General features: G+C 43.1%; 1 long non-coding RNA gene across 2 annotated transcripts; it reads left to right on the forward strand.

The window, feature by feature from the left end:
* The first annotated feature begins 767 nt into the window (after positions 1-767).
* On the forward strand, positions 768-18,432 carry LOC140478551 (uncharacterized). 2 transcript variants are annotated; one of them, XR_011960809.1, is made up of 4 exons: positions 768-780; positions 13,072-13,158; positions 16,883-16,987; positions 18,369-18,432. It is a non-coding gene; the product is annotated as an uncharacterized lncRNA (long non-coding RNA). The 2 variants fall into 2 exon arrangements; XR_011960808.1 differs by lacking the exon at positions 768-780 and adding an exon at positions 9,908-9,942.
* Positions 18,433-18,837: the final 405 nt, after the last annotated feature.

Raw genomic sequence — 18,837 nt, forward strand, 5'->3', positions numbered from 1 at the left:
GTGTCATAGGCTGAGGTGTGATGTTGAAGAGGTTTATAAAATCGTGAGGGGCATGGATAGCGTAAATAGACAAGGTGTTTACCCTGGAGTGGTGGAGCCCAGAACTAGAGGAGAGAGGTTTAGGGTGAGAGAGGAAAATTCAAAAGGAGCCTAAAGGGCAAACAAAATTGTAACATTTAAAAGGCATTTGAATAGGAAGGGTTCAGAGGAATGTCAGTCAAGTGCTGGCAAATGGGACTAGTTTAGGTTAGCATATCTGGTTTGCATAGATGGGTTTGACTGAAGAGTCTGTTTTTGTGCTAGACATTTCTGACTGTGGGATCATAAAAGTGAACACTGCTCTGATTCACCTCTGGGTTCCTTGATGTCCACTTGTTCGTTATCCAGCTTCCTCAGTCTCACATGAGTGTATTTTTGCCATGTTAAGTATTTTACTACTGCTACGTTTACAGACCTTTTTGTAAATGGATTGTCCACTGCTGCCCGACTCCTGACCGTATGCTGCTCCATTATCACGTTATTGATTTCCACAATATCTTTGACAGTCAAGAATTCTTGTTTTCCAATAGTGAGTGGATTTTTCTTCCATTTCTGACAGTCAAATTCTGCACCATTTTCATTCCCCGTAATCCATTTTGCATTCCCTGAAACATCATGTGTATTTCTCCCACAGATACCAGTGCTCATTGCCAAAGCCCTGTTGCCTGTGGAGAGGGTGATGTTTGACTTCCTTGTACAGCTGCAGTTTGAATGGTGAAGGCGCTCCCACAATGTGGTTGGGTAAGAGACATTACAGATTATTCACTCAGCGATAGTGAAAAGAAGAAAATATCTGTACAACTCAACATGTATTTAATTTCACAAAAATATTGAAAACTTTTGACATAAGGCCACAGCTGGAGAATATTATGCCCAGTGACCAAAACCATTGCCAAATAAACATTTTTCCAGGAATGCCGTAAAGGAAGAAAGCAGATCTTAGAGGGTGGGAATTCCAGACCATGTTGCCTTGGAATCTATAGAAACAGTCACACAGCTGAACTCAAAAATAAACACATAATTGGGAGTCTAAACTAAAATGAGTTATTGAGATATGAAAGAGTGTCTGGTGCATGGAGATAAGAATGATTATAGCCAGGAATTAAGTCAAGGGTGTGAAAGTAAATTGTTGTTGCTTATAAATGGGAGCCTTTTGATGGATCAGCAAGTTCTGGTACAAGTGAGCACTGGGGTGGTCGAGTTTTCAATATTCTGGAGATTATAGGGAGGGTGATTGTTGGATCCTGGCCTGGAGTGGGTTTAGATAATGAAATCTAGAGTTAACAAAAGGAATGAATGAGAGTTTCAAAAAATGAGCTGAGACTGTGGTGAGGTCCGGTGATATCACTGAAGTCGAAACACTGGTCTTGGAGTGGGACTGGGCTATCACCCTCGCCTCACCTCTGGAATTCAGCTGTTTGTCAGTTTGTGAATCAAGTCTGTAACAGGATCAGGAACTGAGTGGCCCTGGCAGAACCCAAACTGGGTGTCACAGAAGGTTATTGCTGAGCAGCTGCGTGACAGCACTGTTGATGACACCTTCCGTCACTTCACTGCTGAGCGAGTGTCGACTGATGGAGGGAAATTGGCTGGGTTGGCTCTGTCCTGCGATTTTGTGTTGAACATCCCTGGGAAATGTTCAACAATGTCAGTAGGTGCCAGTGCTGGACTTGTCTTTGTGGGCAACAATTTCTGGAGCACAGCCATCAGTATTATTTCCACAATTTTGGTAGGGCTGACAGTCTTTACACTACTTCTCCATTTCTTGATCTGATTTGAAATAAGTTTTCAACCAAGTTGATTCACGTCTCTGATGTCAGGGACCAATGTAGAAGGCTCATCCACTTGGCACTGCTGGCTGAAGATTGCTGCAAATGCTGTTGTCTTGTCTGTTGCATGGATGTGTGAGACCCCTCCATCAGTAAGGGTGGGGATATCTGTGATGCTTCCTGCAGTGAGTTGTTTAATTGTCCATCACCATTCCTGACTAGGTGTGGCAGAACTGCAGAGCTCAGATCTGATCCATTGGTTGTTGGATCACATAGTTCTATTTGGTGTTGCTTGCGCTGTTTGGCATGCAGGTTGGGTAGCTTCACCAGGTTGGCACCACATTTTTAGGTATGCCTGGTATTGCTCCTGGCATGCCCTGCAGAACTCTCTACTGAACTAGGGTTGATCCCCTGGCTTGATGTTAATGGTTGAATGACATATATACCACGACATGAGATTTCAGATTGGGCTGGAGTACAGTTCTGTTGCTGTTGTTGGCCCACAGTGAGGCGGAAGTTGCAGGGTCAAGAGGGCTGATTGTGTTGTTGTATTTTCCAGTGCATTGGTAGATGTAATGTGGTCCATCCAGTTTCATTCCTTTGTTGAGACTGTGCAGTGATTAATACAATGAGTGATTTGATGGGCCACTGTCAGGAATGCAACATTTAAAAAAAAAGGTTTGGTGATTGACACATGAAAGAAGTGAAACTATCATGGTATTCGAACAGCTGAAAGACTGAACAGACAATCAAGGTATTTTTCAATGGATAATTTCAGTTACATCACACTAAATTTTTGCTATAAATTCTGTGCCTTAGAATTGTGCCCTCCACAATCACCTGATGAAGGAGCAGTTCTCCGAAAGCCAGTGTGCTTCCAATTAAACCTGTTGGACTATAACCTGGTGTTGTGTGATTATGAACTGAGATTATGACCGCACTACTAACAGGGCAGCATGTAAACAGGCTCAGTCCAGTTAATCAATACATTCGGAAGGATTTCTTCCAAGTTTGATGACACAATATTCGTCAAAACCGTCAGCTTCAACCTGCAATGTTGTTATTCACAAAACTTCAGGCTGACACAAAGCTGCCCACCCCACTGCAATGGGGTAACTGGGCCCGGCCCAGGAATTGGAACTGGGACATTTCTGGACTGTCATCTCAAAGGAAGCGAGCAAACACAATTCTGACAGATTAGTCCTCAAAGATGAGTAGCAAGTTTGAGACAAGGCTGGTGGTATGCCGCCTTGCACTTAGCTTAATTGCATTTCTTATTTACAGTCGTGTTTTGCAAAGTATAAAGAACCGGTTTGTTTTCCGTGGTTGGGGAGTTTTGTTCTAGTTGATCACAGTTGCTGCCTCTCGCTCCCCAAGTCAAATCATAGGATCAATAACAAAACAATAAACTGCAGGTGCTGGAGATCTCCTCCCCAGGAACAAAGTGCTGGAGAATATCAGCAGTTCTGAGGGCATCGGTGAAGAGAAAAATAATGTTACATTTCAATTTCATTGACTCTTTGTCTGAACGGTAAAATGGTCATGAGACTTGGAGCTTCCAATGTTTTATTCCCCTCAGAGATGCTGCTGGACCTGCGGTTCTCCAGCACTGTGCTTTCTATAGTGAACTTTATTTACAAAACAGATCGGAAAATACTAATCTCCAAAAGTGAAAGGTTCATTGCAAACATGAGCATAGTTTCCACACTTGAGTTACACAAGCACGTCTCAGTTTAAAAACAAGATTTAACTCACAATAATATTCCATCTCAAAATTAGCCAAGTTACACCAGTAATAAAGCTCATCCACCCAATGAGGCACTTCAGCATAACATCCTGCAGTGTTACACACAGCCACCTTTACCAAAGAATGATCACATGTCACAAAATTGAAAGCCAAGAGCATATCTCTTTAAAGGAGCTGAAATCAAACTCAATTTTTGGAAGGATTTTTATTAAACCTGATTGAACATTTAAATCTCAGAGCATATCTTTGCTTTTTTAAACAAAGTGTGTGGGAAACATCCTACATCTTGCTAAAGGTTCAGTTCAGTCTGATACATAGAGCCAAAGGTCAAGCAAACATCACACTTTTCATTCACTTCTACAAAGGGCTGACATGATATTTCTTCAGGATTTAAAGTATTTTATAAATTGCTTGTAAAATCATTTGTCACATTATAGAACTGGACAATAAATGTCATTGTATGCAATAAGAGTGAAGCCTGTGACAGCAGATTTATCTTTGGAGGGCAGTGTGTGCGCTTTCTAAATTCTGGGAGCACTTTGGGAGACTGCGCCCAGATGGTGATAGTGAGTATATCTGGAATGCACTGTTTAGATTTGGGAATCCATGGGAGACAATCTATGGTTTCACTAATACTTGGCTTGCGTTGTTGGTGTACAGTAAGCAATTCATAAAGTTACTTATGTATTCTTGTTGACTAGCTGAATGGAATTCAAATCTGCCAGGTTGCCTTCAATAGTGTAAATGCATCTATTGTAAATATTTGGAATATTCCAGAACTTCCTAGTGCTTGGCAAATTCAGGGGGGACAAAAAAATCTCATTGAGTAATTTAAAATTAAGAATCCAAGAGGACGTAACCACTGAAGTATTCAATCCAAATAGTTAAATGGAGTGCTCACATTTAAAATACCTGTTATCCATAGGAATGGATGGACTGACAGAGGTGGAACCAAATTCCTGGCTGGGGAGTGTGAAATGTGCTTTGATAAAGTCACCTGCATTTACCAACAATAATTTGGCAAGCTCGGAAAGTTAAAAAGCAATACGAGCTTCATTGATGCTCCAGTCGGGTCCCAAGCTCGATATTTACCTATGTACCTAAAAGAGAAGTTGTCTAAAATTACAAGCTCTAGAATGATTATAGAATTAAACCTGGAAATAAAGCTGGTGAACAAAGTGAAGTCCCATCAGTAATGCCTTGGGTCAAGTAAGAATTTGACAACAGAGTTGCCACTTTGGTGTAACCTGCAGTCTGGCCAAATTGCAAAACTCTGTTCAATTTTATCTGCAAACTATTGAATGCAAAATCCTCCTTGCACAATAATGAGGCAGCATTTTGGGATGTCATTTTAAAAATATATTATTTTCAAAGTTACTCACAATTAAGAGGGATCACTTGGTGCTGTCTACATAACACAGTACGAAATGGAATTAACAAAAAAAAAACATTATAACCCAAATTCAGAGTCACTAATTCATTGATATTGCATGGGTCCAGCATTTATAAGTAATCAATTGTTAAAAATAAATACAGATACATTTACTAACTATACTGGAGTACAGTCAAGTTTCTTACTGAACAGTGAAAGGATTGGACAGAGTCCGCATGGATTTAAGAGAGGGGAATCATGCTTAGCAAATCTACTGAGAGAATCTACAGAGTCGAATATTAAAGAAAGAAATTGCAAGACATTTAGAAAAACGTATAATTAACCATGGTAGACTGGGTTTTGTGAAAGAGAAACTATATTTGACAAATTTACGACATTTCATTGAGGAGATAACAAGCAGGGCTAATAAAGGGTAATCCAATGATGTTCTGTATTTGGATTTTAAAAATGTAAACGATGAGGTGTTACATAAAAGTTAATTGCACAATTTAGGAGCTCATGGTATCGGGATAATGTATTAGTATGGACTGAGGATTTGTTAACCATATTGGCTGTTGCTGAGTCCTCACTTGGAGTACTGTATACAGTATTAGCTCCCATATTTAATAAAGGATAAACTAACATCGGAGACCATTCAAAAAAGATTCACTTAGCTGCTTTGAGGACCAAAGGGTTGACCTATCAAGAATAGATAAGCAGGAGTGATCTTATGGAAACAAGATTCTGAGGAGCTTGACAGGGTAGATGTTGACTAGATCTTCCAGCACCAGTGAAGTCTCAAACCAGGGGACGTTACATAAGGGAACATTCATTTTAGAAGAAGTAAAGATTTTTTTCCCCTCAGTGAATGACTAGAATTTTCTCGCCCAAACAATTGTGGAAGTTAAATGAGGGAGGGGAATGGTTGGGTTACTCTTCGGAGGGTTGTTCTGGCTTGTTGGGCTGAAGGGCCTGTTTTCACACAGTAGGGAATCTATGATTCTATCTCAAATTATTTTAAAAGAGGGCAGATTGATTTTTGAAATATTGAGCAGTTGAGGGCGATGCGGATCAAGCATAAAAGAAGTGTTGAGGTCTGGGTTGGCCAAGCCATGATCTGATAGAATGGGGGAACAAGCTGAAGGCGATGAATGCCCTACTCCTGCTCCGTTCCTTGAGGCTCCGTTTCATGTTTTTTTGTTTCTAAAGAAGAGTGTGATATAATGTGCTAAAGATCTCAGATGTTGTGAAAAGCAGTGAAAATGGGGTGTTTATGTACTGGTTCAGATGGCATTGATTCATCAACCACAGCTATACAGTCATGAGTAGGAAGGCAAATCCCTCCATGAATAAAGGAAATCTACTGCAGAGCTCACACAAAGGGATCCTTCCCCTCAGTAAACTCTCCCATTACATTACCCAACATATCTGCAAAAGCAGGACACATTGCGCATGCTCTAGCCAACAAAGTGACCCGCGGGTGATTGATGTCAGCTCCGGACCAATGAAAGGACGGTGGGTGGATCTGGATGACCTTGCGGGATGTTGGTCCTCCAACCAATCAAAGTGAATGAAGGGCGGTGCTAAACCAAACCATGTGATCACCTTCGCGCGCGGCGCAGTGTCGCTGGAATGAATGCTCGGGAAGTTATGGAGAGAAAGGATACGTTAAGGAAAATACACTTGCCTATTGGAAAAAAGAATTCTTGACTGTCAAAAATATTCAAGAAAAAAGTAATCTGATAATAGAGCAGAACATGGACAGAGGCTGGGCCGCAGTGAAAAACTCATTTACAAAAGGTCTATAAAAGTAATAATACAATAGTAAACAGACCAAAACTACACCCATGGTTCGAGACTGAGGAAGCTAGATATTGACAAAGTGGTGATGAGGGAGCCCAGAGGTGAATCAGAGCAGTATTGGCTGTTATGGTCCCAAAGACATTATACGAGAGAAAGGCTGCACATGCGCCTGGCTGCACTTTACCCCCTACAAAGATGGCGGCTCCGCACGTGTCCAGTGAATCGTTGTCCCGAATAAAGATGGCGGCGCTCACTCAGGTCTGCAGCCGCACTGAGGCCATTCCTAATTTACTCCAAACACGGGACTGAGACGTTCAAATTTGTGTTTTCCGACGTGCACAATTTGTTTGTAAAACTTCTCCGCTCATAGCAACACAGTTTTTATCCCATTTCCCTGTTTAGAACATAGAACATAGAACATAGAACAATACAGCACAGAACAGGCCCTTCGGCCCACGATGTTGTGCCGAACTTCTATGCTAGATTAAGCACCCATCCATGTACCTATCCAAATGCCGCTTAAAGGTCGCCAATGAATCTGACTCTACCACTCCCACGGGCAGCGCATTCCATGCCTCCACCACTCTCTGGGTGAAGAACCCACCCCTGACATCTCCCCTATACCTTCCACCCTTCACCTTAAATTTATGTCCCCTTGTAACACTCTGTTGTACCCGGGGAAAAAGTTTCTGACTGTCTACTCTATCTATTCCTCTGATCATCTTATAAACCTCTATCAAGTCACCCCTCATCCTTCGCCGTTCCAACGAGAAAAGGCCGAGAACTCTCAACCTATCCTCGTACGACCTACTCTCCATTCCAGGCAACATCCTGGTAAATCTTCTCTGCACCCTCTCCAAAGCTTCCACATCTTTCCTAAAGTGAGGCGACCAGAACTGCACACAGTACTCCAAATGTGGCCTAACCAAAGTCCTGTACAGCTGCAACATCACCTCACGACTCTTGATTTCAATCCCTCTGCTAATGAACGATAATACTCCATAGGCCTTCTTGCAAACTCTATCCACCTGAGTGGCAACCTTCAAAGATCTATGTACATAGACCCCAAGATCCCTCTGTTCCTCCACCTGATCAGCTAGAAATAGCGGTCTTGGAGTGGGACTGGGCTGTCACTCTCACCTCACCTCACCTCTGGGATTCAGCTGGTTGCCTGATTGTGAATCAGGGCAGTAACACAATCAGGAGCTGAGTGGCCCTGGTGGAGCCTAAAATGAGTGTCGCTGAGCTGACTGTTGCTGAGCAGTTGCTGCTTGGTAGCCCTGTCAATGACATCTTCCATCACTTTACTGCTGATCGAGTGTGGACTGATAGAGGGAAATTGCCTGGGTTGGATTGCCCTGTGTTTTTGTGTTGAACATCCCTGGGCAATGTTCCACATTGTCGGTAAATGCCCGTGCTGGAGCGGTACTCGGCTTGGTGGGTGGCAAGTTCTGGAGCACAAACAATTAATATTATTGCCAGAATATTGGTCGGACCCGTAGCCTTTGCACTACTTAAGCATTTCTTGACGTTATTCAAACTCAACTGAACTGGTTTAAAACTCACATCTGTGATGTTGGAAACCACTGGAGAAGGCTGAGATGGATCATCCCACTTTGCACTTCTGGCTGAAGATTGCTGCAAATGCTGTCGTCTTATCTGGTGCATGGTGTGTGAGGCCCCTCCATCAGTAAGGGTGGGGATTTCTGTGATACTTCCTCCAGTGAGTTGTTTCATTGTCCATCACCGTTCACAACTGGGTGTAGCAGAACTGCAGAGCTCCGATCTGTTCCATTGGATGTAGGATCACTTAGCTCTGTTGCTTGCTGTTGATGCTGTTTGATATGCTGGTAGTTCTGTTTTATGGCTTCATCAGGTTGGCACTTCATTTTTAAGTCTGCCTGGTGCTGCTCATGGCATGCCCTCCTTTCCTGTCCATTGTGATGGGTGCGAGCAGGATTTACAAACCCATGAGATTACAGATTGTGCTGGAGTACAGTTCTGCTGCTGTTGATGTCCCACAGTGCCTCAGAGAGATCCAGTTTGAGATCCTACATCTTTTCAAAAATTGTCCCATTTAGAACGGTGATAGTGTCACTCAACACAATGGAGGTTTTTCTCAACTTTAAGGCAGGTCTCTGTCTCCAAAAGGAATGTGTGATGGTCGCTCGTACTGATACTGTCATGGCCAGATATATCTGCATCTGGTCAATTCATAACAATGAGATCAATCTTGTTTTTCACTCTTGTTGGTTCCCTCACCACCCGCTGCAGACTCAGTTGAGCAGCTATGTCCTTTAGGACCTGGTCAGCTCAGTCAGTAATTCTATTACAGAGCTAGTCTCAATTGTGGACATTGAAATCCTGTACCCAGAGTACATTTGACACCATTTTATTGCCTCGATGCTTCTTCCAAATGTTATTCAACATGAAGGAGAAGTAATTCATCAGCCAAGCAAGGACAGTATATGGTAATCAGCAGTAGCCATGAGACTTCCTGGTCTCCGGAGCCAATGCTGTGTACTCCCAGGGCAAATCTTCCCTATCTGTACACCACTGTGCCACCACCTCTACCTGGTATGTCATATCCAGAGATTTCAGGAGAAACTGAAGACTGCAGATGCTGGAGATCAGAGTCAAGAGTCTGGTGCTGGAAAAGCACAGCAGGTCAGGCTGATGAAGGGCTTAGGCTCGAAATATCGATTCTCCTGCTCCTCGGATGCTGCCTGACCTGTTGTGCTTTTCCAGCACAACACTCTCGATATCTATTGGTGGTGATGGTGGTGTCTGGTCATTGTTTGTAAGGGAAGATTCCGTGAGTTTGACTATGTCAGGCTGTTCCTTGACTAGTCTGTGAGACAGCTCTGCACATTTTGGCACCAAAATCCATATGTTAGTCTGGAGGACGTTGCACCATCGAGAGGGCTGATTCTGTGGTTGTAATTTCTGGTGCCGTGTTCGTTGCCAACTGGTCCATCCAGTTTCATTCCTGTGTTGAGACTTTGCAGTGATTAGTACAGTGAGTAGCTGGCTGGGCCGCTATCAGGTTGGCAGGATTTTTTTCGCCATTGACAATGGTTTCATGGAGATCAGGAGATTCCTAATACGTTGTTTTTTTCTTGAATTCAGATTCCACCATCTGCCAAGATGGGATTCGAACTAGGACTTCAGTCATTGGTTTTAATATTCTGGATAAAAGCTAAATACATCAGGTTTGATCAGTCATTTTAAATATCACTAACCCTGGTTTTGTTTATTTGTAAAACACTGTCCATCATCCTGTCTCCTCCATCCTCCCCTCCAACAACGAGTGAGGATCACATGGAGTTTCTCTGTCACTAAGACTGAGATAATCCGATCTGCTGCTTCTCTCCCTCCCACTAGCCCACTGAGCCAAACTGCGTCACGTGGTGTTCCTGGTTTTTGTTCTAAACCTACATCTTTCTCCAGTCTCTTGTCAAGCCTTATCAGAGCTCACCTTGACCCTTTACCCTAATCTCACTAAACTCACTTTCCAACTCTCTTTCCTTTGCTGCCGCCTCATCACTCCCCCTCGCCAATTCATAGATATTGTTCCTTGTTCTGTCTGTTGGTCTTTTCTGGTGATGTCCTTCTCTCCCATTCTGTGAAAAACTAATATTTGACCTCACCGTTGTTGGAAAATCCTGCTCCATCTCCACTCTCCCTTTCCTTTCTGAATTCCTTGCATTTGGTGTCCCTCAACGATCTATCCTTGGTCTCTCCTGTATCTCACGTACACAGTGCCAGGAGGTGATATCATCCAAAAACACTGTTAGGTTTGACATGTACACTGACGATGCCCAGTTCACTCTCCCCATTATCCATCTCCATTACTCCACTGTTACTCAGTTATCAAACTGCTTATCACATTCTCACTCGTCGATTAGCTGCAATTTCCTCCAATGAAACATTGTCAAGGTTAAACCCATTGCCTTACTGCTGAGCCCCTCCCTCCCACTGGGAACTCTGAGGCAGAACGACACTCAACAATATTGCTGTTATATCTGACCCCAAGGTGACCTTTTGATCAGACATCCACACAATCACAGCACCAGGAAATCCAATCTTTTAAAAGTTGCTTTTCTCCACCTCACCCCAGCTCCATTGCTACTGGAACCCCTTACCCACGTCGGTGTTCCCTTATACTTGAATCCAAAACAGAACTCTTGATTCCGTAACTCAGAATCTGGTTTCAGACTCCCCTCTCAGTATTTACCCTCGGACACATCCTCTCAGTATTTATCCTGTCAAACCCCTGAAGAATCCCATCTGTCTCAATGAGATCACCTCTCTTTCTCCAAAATCCAGTGAGTAGAGTTGCAAACTTTTCAGCCTTTATTTAAAAGATAATCCCTCCAAACCAGGGATCATCTCATTGAATCTTCCCTGAAATGCCTCCAATAAAGTGACACATTTCCTTCTCAAAAGGGACCAAAACTTCTCTCATTACTGCAGATATGGTGGTCTCACCAGCACTTCCACACGTTACTCTCAGGTATATACTCCAAACTCTAATACTGAAAACTTTTGAAACAAGCATTCGATTCCCCTTCCTGATTCCCTGGTGTAACTGTGTGGTAGCTTTCTGTGTTTCCTGAACAATTACCCCAGGTCCCTTTGTGGTGCAGCTTTCTACAGTTTCCACCATTTAAATAGTACTTTGTTCTTTTATTATCTCCTCCAAAATGAGCAACTTCCCATTTTTCCCAAGTTACACCCCATCTGGCAACTTGTTGCCTCCTTCTCCTGTGCATCTCTCTCTTTTCATAATCCTCTTAGACCTTTACAGTTATGCCTTTTCTAGGAGATATCGCCCCCCCCCACCCCCCCCCCCCCCCGTTCCCATTCTTCCAAACATTTACTGGGAGCACTGGGCAGTGGGAAGCAGACAGAGTTGCTATCTTTTTAGGGATACGCTTTGGAGTGATTGGGAGGATCTTCCTACCCATTGGTCAGGATGGAGACAACGTGCCCATCGTTAGGCAATAGCCTTTCACACCCATGTCTTATTGATGAGGCAGAGCGGCAGCACGGAATGAAAGAAAAGAAAGTCATTCTTGTTCCCCATAACTCACTGACGCTTGGATCATTTTCTCCAATGTGTCAAAGAACTGCTGTGTTCAGTCACATGAGATCTCAATTTGGAATCTCCTAGAAACCCACAGATTTCACTCTGAGTTGACTGCTGATGTCCTCTAGGGTAATATGTACAGTAATCCTGGGCCACAAGGAGGGGATGATGTGAGTTTCTAACTTGAACTGATAGTGACAGATTTTATAAACTTGTATTACGGGATATTACAGGTGGACATTCAGATGGTAATCTCAGTAAATATTCTACTAAACTCTGATTGAATTACTCAGTATATCAGGATCTGGATATTCGCATTGTGTGTGTGAGTATTGTGCTCCAGATCAATCCCATTTGCTGCTTAAAAATTCTCCTTTGAATCATCGCATTCTCTCAAAAGGTCTCCCCAAACCTTCAATGTGTCATGTAATCCTTTTATGATGACCTGATGAGTGTATGGTTTATTATTCGAATGTGTAATTTTTGTATAAGGATGTCTCAGAGAGGGAGCAGAATATTCTTAAAGGGGAGAATAACCATTTTGAGGGGAGGCTGTTGTTTATTGGTATCAATGACATAGGAATAGAAGAGTTCACATTATTGGATCAGTGGAATCTCTTGTGGGGTAGAATTGACCTCCATCAGAAGGATGGATTATACTGGCACTGGAAGGGAACAATTGCTAGTGCTATTAAGGAGGCATTAAACCAGTGAAGGAATGTGGGTAAACCCAGAGAGAGAGTGAGCGAAGAGCTAAGTCTGATGCTTGTACAGTTCAGACATCAAACAGTCAAGGCAAACAAGGGCAAGGAACAGAATGAGCAGTTACACTGCATATGTTTCAATGCGGGGACAGAGGAGCTCAGGGTATGGTTTTGAACATCGCACTGGAATATTATAGCAATTACAGAGGCATAACTTAATGATGGATAGGACCAGCACCTTAATGTTCCAGTGTATAGATGCTATAGCAAAGATAGAAAGGGGGCAACAGAGCAGGGGAAGAGGTATTTTTGATTAGGGATAACATTACAGCTGGGCTTCAAGAGGGTATTCCTGGGAGTACATCCAGGCAGAACTGAGAAATAAGAAAGGGATGATCCCCTTATTGGGATGGTACTATTGACCGCCTCTCCACTTCCCCAATAGTCAGCAGGGAGTTGAGAAGCAAATTTACTGAGAGATCACTTATCTGTAAGAACAGTATGGTTGTGTACAAGACTTGACCTTCTTTGTTATTCATTCACAGGATGAGGGTGTCACTGGCTGGGCCCAAAGGGCAGTAAAGAGTCAACTACATTGCTGTGGGTCTGGAGTCACATGTAGGCCAGACCAGGTAAGGATGGCAGATTCCTTCCCTGAAGGATATTAGCGAATCTGATGAGTTTTTTTTCGCAATAATCAACAATGGATTCGTGGTCTTTAATAGATTCTTAATTCCAAATTTTTATTGAACTCACATTCCACTGTCTGCCGTGACGGGATCCAAACCCTGGGCCCCAGAACGTTACCTGGGTGTCTGGATTATCCATCTAATGATAACCTCACTAGGCCATTTGGTAGGGTGAGTGACTGAAGTATCCGTGGGGCAGCACATCAGCACCAAAGATCCCATGGTCTCTGCAGAAGATAGAAAGGGCTGGGGAGGGAGATATATCCCTGGTGGTGGGGTCTGACTGTAGGTAGCAGACATAGCAGAGGTAAATGGAGATTAGTGGGTGGCAGGTGAGGACCGGGGGATTATATTCTTATTGTGGTTCGAGGGGTGGGGGGAAGACGGAGGTACAAGAAGTGGAGGATATGCGTTGGAGTGCATTGTTGATCAAGTGGGAGGGAAATGCGGTCCTTGAAAGAGGAAACCTTTCTGGGATGTCCTGGAGTGGAATTGCTTCTTCTGGGAGCAGATATGACAGAGGCGGAGGAATTGGGAGTACAGGATCACGTTTTTACAGGAATGTACTCGAGGGTAATCAGGAGAGCAAAAAGGGGACTTGAAATATCTCCAGGACATAGTTTAAGGAGAATCCAAAGAGATTCTACAAATACTTTAAGCATAAAATAATAACCAGACAGAGAATAGGACCCCTTAAAGATCAACAAGGCCATTTATGGAACAACAGGATGTGGGAGAAATACTATGCTATTCTATTCTAGAGAGTTTGGAGAAATAAATAGTGATAACTTGAAAAGTGTCTATGTTACAGAGGAGGAAGTACTGGATGTCTTAAACAGTAGAAAGGTGGATAAATCCCTGGGACCTGATCAGGTGTATTCCAGAAATTTGTGGAAAGCTAGGAAGGTGTTGGCAGTGCCCCTCCCTAAGGTATTTATATCATTGTTTGTGACAGGTGAGGTGCTGGAAGATGGGTGCCATTATTTTAAAAAGGTGGTAAGGAAAGGCCAGGGAACAAGAGAACAGTGAACCTAACGTCAGTGGTAGGTAAGTTGTTGGAAGGGATTCTGAGGGACTGGATTTACATGTATTTGGAAAGACGAGGATTGATTAGGGCTCGTCAACATGGCTTTGTGTGTGTTAAATTCTCTCTCTCTAACTTGATTGAGTTTTTTTGAAGATGTGACAAAGATGATTAATGAAGGCAGACTGTGGACGTTGTCTATATGGACACTGAACGATGTTCCACACAGCAGACTGGTTAGCAAGGTTAGATAACATGGAATGTTGGGAGAACTAGCCATTTGGATACAAAACTGGCTTGAAGGTAGGAGGCAGAGGGTGGTGATGGAGGCTTGCTTTGCGGACTGGAGGCCTGTGAGCAGCATTGTCCTGCAGGAATGGGTATTAGGTCCTTAAATAAATGACTTGGATGTGAATGTATGAGATATGATCAGTGGGTTTACAGAAGACACCAAAATTGGAGGTGTAGTGGACAATGAAGCAGGTTAGTTCAGAATGCAACAGTATCTTGACCAGATGGGCCATTGGAGCGAGGAATGGCAGACTGGGTTCAATTTAGACAAATGTAAGCTGTTGGAATTTGGAAAGGCAAATCAGAGCAGGTCTTGTACACTTAATGGTAAAGTCCTTGGGAATGTTGCTGAACATAGAGACCACGGAGTGCAGGTTCATTGTTCCTTGAAAGTAGAGTCGAAGGTAGGCAGACTAGTGAAGGTGGTGTTTGTTATGCTTATATTTATTGGTCAATGCATTGAGTTCAGAAGCTGGGACGTCAAATTCTGGTTGGACAGGACATTGATTAAGCCATTTCAGGAATTATGTTTTAAGTTTGAAATTCCCTGTTCTGGAAAGGATGTTGTGAATCTTGAAAGAGTTCAGACAAGATTTTCAAAGACTTTGCTCGGGTTGGAGGATTTGGGCTACAGGGAGAGGCTGAATAGGCCAGCGTTAATTTCCCTGGAGAGTCAAAGACTGAGAGGTGACTTCATGGAGATCGATAAAGTCATGAAGGGCATGGATAAGGTGAACAGCCAGGGTCTTTTCCCTCCAGTTAGGTGGGTTCAAAACAAGATCACATGGGCATAAATTGAGAGGGCAAAGATTAAAAACGGATTTAAGGGGCAAAGTTTTCAAGCTGTGTGTGGTGTATGTGTGGAATGAGCTGCCGGATGAAGTAGTGGAGGCTGATACAATTACAACATTTGAAAGGCATCCGATTGGGTACGTGAATAGGAAGAGTTTCCAATGATACGGACCAATAGCTGGCAAATGGGACTCCGTTTGTTGAGGATTCCTCGTTGTCATGGACAAATTGGACCAAAGGTCTGTTTCTGTGCTGTACATCTCTATGACACTAATAAATGAAAATAAGATGTTTTCCTCTTTTGTGGAGAGCTAGCAGAAGCACAGATAATTGTCCTTGGAGCTGAGAAGGTTCAGCAGTGATTTTGACCAGGTGCAAATTTGTTTCTAGGATATCTAATCTGCAGAGTGAGGGGAATTGTTAACAATGTCACAATTTTAGTAACTGTTTTCAGATAATTGGCAAATAATGTGAATATGTGAACATTATTTTATTCAGTAAGTTCTGAGTATCTGGAACAGTCTGAATGACAGCTGGACACAGACTCAGCAGTTATTCATAATCAGATTTAGAATTTTACTTTTTAAGGGAAGATTTGGGGGGCTATGGGCAAAGGGGAAGGGAATTGGGACAGATTTGCAGCATCTCCAGAGGAAGAGGGTACATCCCAAATGGGCTGAAAAGCCCCAGCCCCTGTGCTCTGTGATACTGCCCCCATTGACTGTGAATGTTGAAGCTCATCCCAGGGCAGAGAGAGGGACGATCCCACCACTCACCTCACAATGGGCCCCGAATGATTGGTATCAGCGCAGGCCAATAGGGGGCAGAGGGCAGTACTGGAGGACCAGGTCGTACCAGTTTGTCCTCCAACCAATTGGAGTGAATGAGGGCATCCTCAAGGCTGGAACTAAAGAAAGGCACATATCGCAGAGATCTGAGAAACTGGAGGACATGAGATAGGGAGCTTTCTGTGGCTGGTGAGGAATTATATAAATAAGGAAGAGTTGTGAGGCTGGATGAAGTGACAGTGATCGGGAGAGTTGAGGATGGAGGAATTTAGAGTTAGTGAGGATTAGAGTCATAACGTTATACAGCAAGGAAACAGGCCCTGTGGTCCAACCAGTCTATGCCAACCATAATTCCAAACTGAACTAATTGTACCTGCCTCCGCTTGGTCCACATCCATCCAAATATTTCCTAGTTATGTACTTATCTGAATGTCTTTTAAATATTGTAATTGTATTCACAGCTACCACTTCCTCTGGAAGTTCATTTCACATGTATAATTTTTTTAAAAACCCTAATGTCTTTTCTGAAATCTTTCTAATTTCTTCTCAAAATGAATGCAGCACAGTTTTGAATCCCCCCCGTCCCCCCCAGCAAAACACTCTTTCTGATTTTGTAAACCTCTAATAAGGTGACCCCTCAACCTCGTGCACGCCAGTGAAAAAAATTCCCAGCCTATCCAGCCTCTCCTTAGAACACAATCCCTCCATTCATGGCAACATCCTGGTAAATCTCTTCTGAACCTGCTCCAATTTAATATCCTTCCTATAACAGCACAACCAGAACTGGACAGAGTATTCCAGAAGAGGCCTCCCCAACGTCCTGTACATCCTCAACATAACGTCCCAACTCCTGGACTCAAAGGTCTGAACAATGAAGGTAAGTGTACTAAGCACTTTCTTAACCACCCTGTCTACATGTAACACAAATTTCAAAGACCTGAAGCCCTCGGTCGCTTTGTTCCCATATCACTACTCAAGGCTCTACTTTTATTGAGTGTAAGTCCTGCCCTCGTTTGTTTTGTCTAGATGTTATATTTTGCATTTATTCCAATCAAAAAAATTTTTTGAGTATAAAGGCAGTAGGAGTATAATTAAAAGAGAAATCAGGAGTCAAAAAAGGGACGTGAGATAGCTTTGGCAAATAGGGTTAAGGATAATCCGAAGGGCTTTTGTAAATACATGAAAAAAAAAGGCTAACTAGGGAGAAAATAGAGACCCTCAAAGATCAGCAAGGCAGCCATTGTGTGGAGCTGCAGGTGATGGGTGAGATAGGAAACAAGTATTTTGCATTAGTGTTTACTGTGAAGAAGTACATGGGAGATATAGAATGTGGGGAAATAAATGGTGACATCTTGAAAAATGTCCATATTACAGAGGAGGAGGAGGAGGAGGTGGTGCTGGATCGGTGGCTAAGGAGCTGGTGCAAGGGAAAAGGATTCACGTTTTTTGGATCATTATGATCTCCTCTGGAGTAGAGTTGACCTGCATAAGAAGGATGGATTGTACCTGAATTGGAAGGTGTCTAATATCTAGGCATGGAGACTGGCTGGTGAAACTCGGGAGGCATTAAACCAGTGAGGGAGTGGGTATAAACCCAAGAAGATAGTGAGAATAGAGGTATGTCTGAGGCTGTTACAGTTCAGAAGTCAAATAGTCAAGGCAGGCAAGGACAAGGAACAGAATGAAGACGGACTGAGCAGTTGCACTGCATTTACTTCAATAGAAGACGCCTGACAGGGAAAGCAGATGAGCTCAGGGTATGGTTTTGAACATGGCACTGGGATATTATAGCAATTACAGAGGCATCACTCAGGGATGGATAGGCCTGGCAGCTTCATGTTCCAAGGTATAGATGCTATAGCAAGGATAGGAAGGGGGACAAGAAAGGAGGCGGAGTGGCATTTTTGATTCGAAATAGCATTATGTTTTTGCATAGGGAGGATATTCCTGGTGGTATGGTCAGTGAAGTTATTTAGGTGGAACTGGGAAATGAGAATGGGATGATCACCTTATTGGGGTTTTCTGCAAGGATTTCGTCTGGGCCCTCTGGTTTCCTCCCACAGTCCAAAGATGTGCAGGTTGGGTGGATTATCCAGGCTGAATTGCCCGTAATGTTCAGGGATGTGCAGGCTCTGGGAAAAGCAATGTTACAGGGGCTGGTTAAGAGGCTTTCAGGGTCAGTATCAATGTGATGGGCTGAATGACCTGTTTCCACACTGTTGGGATTCTCTGATAATTCTATTTTTAAATAGTTACAGAAAATAATAGACCAGATTGAAAAGTTAAGGTTCTGAATTGGACAAAGGCCAATTTTGATGGCACAAGGCAAGAACTTTCATCTGGACCCTCAAGCCTGCTCTACCATTCAATAAGATCAGGCCTGATCTTTTCATGGCCTCAGCTCCACATTCCTGCTCTCTCACCATAACCCTTAATTCTTTTCCTGTTCACAAATCTACATTTTGCCTTAAAGGCATTCAAGTTGATAACGTCAAATGCTGCACTCGGCAGGGAATTCCACAGATTCACAACCCTTTAGCTGAAGAAGCTCCTCCTGAACTCAGTCCTAAATCTGCTCCCCCTTATTTTGAGGTAATGCTCTGTAGTTTCAACCGACCCCAGTGGAAATAGCCTCCCTGCTTCTATCTTATCTACTCCCTTCATAATTTTATTTTTTCCTATCCAACCTCCCATTCCTCTAAATTACAATGACTATAGAACCAGTTT

Source organism: Chiloscyllium punctatum, chromosome 6 (assembly GCF_047496795.1).
Source record: "Chiloscyllium punctatum isolate Juve2018m chromosome 6, sChiPun1.3, whole genome shotgun sequence".
NCBI classification, from domain to species: Eukaryota; Metazoa; Chordata; class Chondrichthyes; order Orectolobiformes; family Hemiscylliidae; genus Chiloscyllium; species Chiloscyllium punctatum.